The sequence below is a fragment of the Scomber scombrus genome, chromosome 11 (assembly GCF_963691925.1).
Source record: "Scomber scombrus chromosome 11, fScoSco1.1, whole genome shotgun sequence".
Lineage (NCBI taxonomy): Eukaryota > Metazoa > Chordata > Actinopteri > Scombriformes > Scombridae > Scomber > Scomber scombrus.
Window position 1 is genome coordinate 8,906,526 of NC_084980.1, and position 6,000 is coordinate 8,912,525.

Consider the following 6,000-nt stretch of genomic DNA (forward strand, 5'->3'; position numbering starts at 1 on the left):
TGTGTGTGTGTGTGTGTGTGTGTGTGTGTGTGTGTGTGTGTGTGTGTGTGTGTGTGTGTGTGTGTGTGTGTGTGTGTGCATGCATGTGAATGATAGTACCTCCTGGTCTTTCCCAAGTTGTAGTGTGACTAACCTTGCAGTCTTCAACACATTTAAATGACAGCATTACACAGTCCTCCCTGACTCATACACCCTCTTCTCCACCCTTTAGCCCATGTCACTCACTCTTTATTCTTCTTTTTTTCCCTATCCTCACTTGCCTTTTTTCATTCTCCCTCCCATCTCATCTCAGACTTTCCTCTTGGCCCAACCATCCCTTTCTTCTCCCTCCCTCTCTCGCTCCGTCTCTCTCTCTCTCTCATCCATTCCAGTCCTGCTGATGTCCTCGGGCCAGTTATTTGCAGCCCGCTGAGCAACATTCACTTTTTGCTCTCACTCCTCCGCCTCTCCCCTGTTCTGTTGTTGAATCTGCTCCTCCGGAGGCCGGCTGTCACACATGTAAGCGGCACGCAACATCACACTGCGAAAAACATATTTTGCATACACAGATGCAATATAGAGCTGCTCAGTCAGATCACTAAACCTCTGTGTCTAGCACTGGATATAATATTTTCTCCATGCTTTAGACTAGAGGCATCAACACCACTGCCAACCATCGAAATTTAAATGACCGCAAAGTCATACATGAACCAGCTGCAGGACTGAATGAATCTCTCTGTTTCTAGATATGGTTTTGTTTTCTGGTTCCTCCGGTGTGCTGTTATGTTATGTTATTCACCTCCATCTCCTACACTGAATCCTAAATCAATGATCCTTATTGGTCAGGCTGGTCTGACAGCCAATCAGATCTCAGCTTAAAGCCTCACTTTGTCGGTTTCACCAAGACTTCATACAACAGTACACCAGCGTCTCTGACACTTTCATTCTCTTCAATGTCGGTCAATGTGTCCTTCCTTCCATCTCTACATGTCCACTCTACTGGAAACCCCCCCCCCCCCCCCCCCCCCCCCGCTATCCTCTCTCTCCTCATGTTTTTAACTGCATGCATCATCACATCTGCTTGACTTAGACAGAGAGGTGTTTTGTGCACACTATGTACAGAGGTATAGATACATATAAGGTAAAAGACATACAACAAATAAATAAAACTGAACACAATCTAACAATAATTTTATTAAATATAAAAATGATCAAGACAGTGGACCAAAGGGTTAGGAGCAAGACACAATAGGTAAGATGAGCATAGGAAAAAGACAGTAAGACAGTGGAGGGACGTAGTGGCCATTTCAAGCTGTGATAAGGGGAGAGGGGCTGAAATGTGATGACCCTTTAATGAAGTTTAAACACTCCATTATAGACTGTAAGGCAATTTGGTAAGACTACACGCCAAAGCTGTGTGAAATAATCATTTTATAAGCTTTTTTATTCTGTGGATTCTGTGGGAAACATTTTGTAAAGGGAACTTTTTTTTAGCTGTCTGTGCTACAGTAAAACACCTCGTCTTCATTTCAACAAGCAGACGATGCTTACCTTTCAGCACATGCTAAAAAACAACTCACACTAACCCTTGTTACTTCCTCCAAGAATCAATTTTGTTGCCAGAATCTCTGATTTATTCATTAATGTACGAGGGGCGACCCAGAAATTCCTCGAAGCTATCGATAGCACAGGAGTAGGGCGTAGTTATCGGATTACACTGCCTGGCGGCAAACTGGGACTGAACAGGGAGAAGATTCGCCACCGTGGAAGAAATCCAGAAAGAAATGCAGGAGGCTCTGCACACTGTGACAAAAGATGACCACAGGAAATGTTTCCAGGAACAAGAGAAGCTGAGTGTATCACATCTCAAGGAGAGGACTTTCAAAGGGGATTAGATAGGTAAACACTTAAAGATTTATAATGACAGTTTTTTGGGGGGCTCCACAATTTGTTTAAACTGGACTTCAAATCAAAGTGTGAAAATATTCAAGTCAATACAAAACACACACTTAATGTGCTCTGAAATATACATAAAAAAGGAAAAATATTCCCTAAATAAAACTTTATTTCACAGTAAAATTGAAGAAAAAATGCATGTCATCATTCTCCACTTAAAAATGCAGGTTTTGTTGGGGTTTTTTTTTTAATACCAATTTTTTTCCTTCCTTTTACACTATGAACAGGCTCTCGATGGGAATGTGCAAAGATTTTATTCCTAACAGTGAAAATTCCTTTTCTATGCTTGGTTTCCTTTACACATTGCTCTTAAAAAAAGTTCCCTTTTAAAACTATTTTTGTATATCTTTAAATGTGGCATCAAACTTTCCCAAAGATATCAATTACTTGGAGAACCACACCTTCACCTTTAACATATCTGCTTCCATTATACGCCACATTTCCCAAACCTGGAAAAACCCCTTGGATAATAAAATGCTGGGGCTGCCACCTTTGACCCCAGCAGGTTTATTAGTCAGTCATCTTGTGTCAGGGGGAAGGTAAAGCTGAGCCTGTTAAAACATGTAAACGCCTTCTCTTTCCCTGTGATGGAGAGCAAGGAGAAGCAGAGCAGACAGGCTGTGGGTGTAACGATTCAGTGTTCCCAGCTCCAACATCACAGGCTGTGTAAACCCTCCCTTTAAGATACCTTATAGAGTCCTTCATGACTTCAGGGACTGCGACTCCTCTGTCCCTCCTGTCTCTTTACGACTGTTGGTGGGTAGACCGCAGCCTCTGGGGGCAGCAGTAAGCTTTTCAACAGGAGCAGAAAGAAATCTCTGATATCTGGTGTGGGGCTTGTAGGGTGGAAATATAATCAGGGTAGTAGCTGGACAGTACGGCAGAAGTGTGTGCGTGTATGTTCGCCTACATGAATGTCATGCCTCAGTGGAAAGTATTTTCTTTGGAGCCACTTTATCAAATTCAGAATAATGTCAATATATGTTATATCTGTATTGGCCGACTGATAAGGGAGCCAAGGGTGAGAAACAACAGGCTAAAAATGTCAAAAAATAAATCATGATTAAATCATGATCACAAGTCACATGACTGATGCCTTAAAATGTCCACAATCAAAAATATTTAGGCTACTAAAAGGTATCCTAAGTAAGACATCACTTTGGATTGTGGCCACATTAGAAATCAATCTAATGAATGGATATTACACTAAATATGTTTCCATGAGAAAATCAAACAAAGTGAAGACTAGGGTTGCAAAGAGGTGGAACATTTCCGATAGATTTCTGGGAATTTTCCGGAAACTTTCCATGGGAAGTTAAGTGTGGGAATTTTGGAAATATTACAAGTTGGAAACTTTCGATGGGAGTTATAGGGGTATATAGGAATAATTGGGAATTAACAGGAAATAACTGGAAAATTGGTGTCTTTTGTCATAAGCAGACATGTATGCAAACTAATACACTTTTTTTTAAAACAGCATTTTTACTTATTTATTTACATTTACATTTGATATAGCTAGCACCATGATAAGCTAGCCTCTTAAATGGTCAATGACATGGTGTTAGCTAGCTTACATTTAGCTATCTGATTTACCAGCTAGCTAGCTACTGTACAAACACATTTTGATTTAATATTTGAAGGTTAAACTTTAATAACATAGATTAAATATATTTACCCCATTAATATCATCAAAACTTACTTGACTTTATGCCAGGTTTGTAATGCTGGATGCAGTCATAAAGCTCAAGCTGAGATAACTCTCACATAATCAGCATTTAATTTTTCATATTTGACAAAGCTCCTCCAGAGTCACAGAAGACATGATACTGTTAAACAGTTTACACAAGCTCCCAATACTGTCAGTAACTAGTGAACAGACATTTATGTGTAAAATTAATGCAGATCTTCCTGGAGACTATAAATTATCAAAGAAAACTACGTTCTTAAGTCAATGTTCAGTTGTAGGCACATAAGACTTGAGGTGAGATCCATCACAGTTTCAAAGATGTCTCTAGTCTCTCAGAACTCAATCTCAACACAAAAATCAAGTCCTGCCAACATCCACACACTTTGTAATCATGTACATGTACAACCATGGAAACTTTGGTATTTTTCAACCTAAATGTTTCAACCAATTTTTGAAAATTGTCCAGTATTGACTGAGAGTACTGTAGCCAGCATGGGCTGCAATGAAATCCAGTTGATGTACATTCAGTGAAAGTGTTTATTTTTGCTACTGACGAGCTTAGATTTATAGTTTAAGTGTCTGACAATATTATGGAAAGGATCATATAAAGCTTTTTTCTTTACCTTTCGATTAATCCAGTCTGTTTGTTGTTGTGTCTAACCAAGATTCATTCAAGGAGACTGGCGACAAAATCTCACGAGAGATGAGTTGTTGTCAAAATCAGCTAAATATTCAGTAATGACAGAGTGAAAACACCAGAAAATACCAAAGTTTCCCTTTAACATCTGTATGATTCTAAGTGAAATAGCAGTGAACTTGAAATGGCTTACAGACCTGTTTATGGTGGGAATATTCTGCCACATCAATCCTCTTTACAACCAATTTGGTCTCCTGAGCTTAAAAAGCACCCATTTAAAATATTTCTCCTCGTAAGTCATAATAGCAACACCCGCCCACTAATTGTGGTCAGAGATCAAATCTTGTTGATTTAGGCGATGACTTCCCCTCCCTGCGGGTGAAAAATGCCGGACATGCTACCAGATGATTCACTAATCACCGCAACAGAAGGAGACGTTAAGATTTACCAACGCTGAGGTCAGTACTTCTAAGAGAATGTTGAAAGTAAAAACGTCATCAGCCAGTAGGAAGCTGATGTAGCTGTGGTCAGGGTGTGCACTGTGGAGAAATGCTACACTCAGCTTATATATATTTTTTACCTTTACCTTAAACACAATACCAGCTGGCTAAAACCTGACTGCAGATCCACGTGTCATCAGTCAAAACTAAACCTCACTCTCCCTAAATCCCCACCATATGTTCAAAAACCTTAATAAGATTTTCAAGTACCAACATGATTACTGGAACATGTCAGAAAATCCCCATTGTGGAGATGAAGAGTAGATGTGGGTCACGCACAAAAATGTTTTTCAACGTCCGTAATACATCAATCCACACTGGGAAAAAAGTTCTTATGCAATTTATCAATTAGTCAGTTAGTTTTTCAACAGAAAATTAATTATCAACCATTAATTGTTTCGTCATTGACCTTAAATGCCAAACATTTGTCAGGTCCAGCTTCTCAAATATCAATATTTGCTACTTCATATAGTCTAAAAAATGTTAGAAAATAGTCCAAACTGCCTGTCTCATTTTGTCCAACAGTCCATTCAATTTAGAAACAGACCGAATTTTTGCTTATTATAACTTACCAAAGCACATTGTGGCTCATGAATAATGTATTTTTGTATCAATCCAACAACCAAAATCCCAAATTTACTAAAAAACAAATCATCAAATGAAGTAGAAGTTGGAACCATCAAATGTTTTTTGTTTGAAAAATGACTATTAAATCAATAAAGAAAATAGTTGTTAGTTGATCCATTGATTAACTGTTTCAGCTCTACATTCAGCCCATCTGACAAGAGATTAAAAATATTTATACGTCAAACATGAAATGACAGCTCGACATCTTCTGGTATACAAAACCAAAAGAAAGACATCAGTCATAACATTACAGTACATCTATTTAATGTCAGGTCACATTATGTAAATGTATACAATTTCAGAAAAACTGCGTATGAAATACCGGAAAAAAGAAAGAGAGAAACTAATTTTTCTGCAGCTGTAATTTCTATCCTAATAAAATGATCAAAATACACAGCTAATTTAAAAGTATGAATGTACATTGAAGTAAACCTCATCATTAGGTTTACTTAAAAAAAGATGAAAAGATAAAATATGGCCTGTCCCCTATCCAGCAGACTCAGGTTGGATCAGTCAGGGTTAGGCAGAGTCAAACCTCTTAATGACTTCATTTACTGTACAACTCACAATATTTCATATCGACCTTTCTGGAGAAATATTATCCTTAACAAATC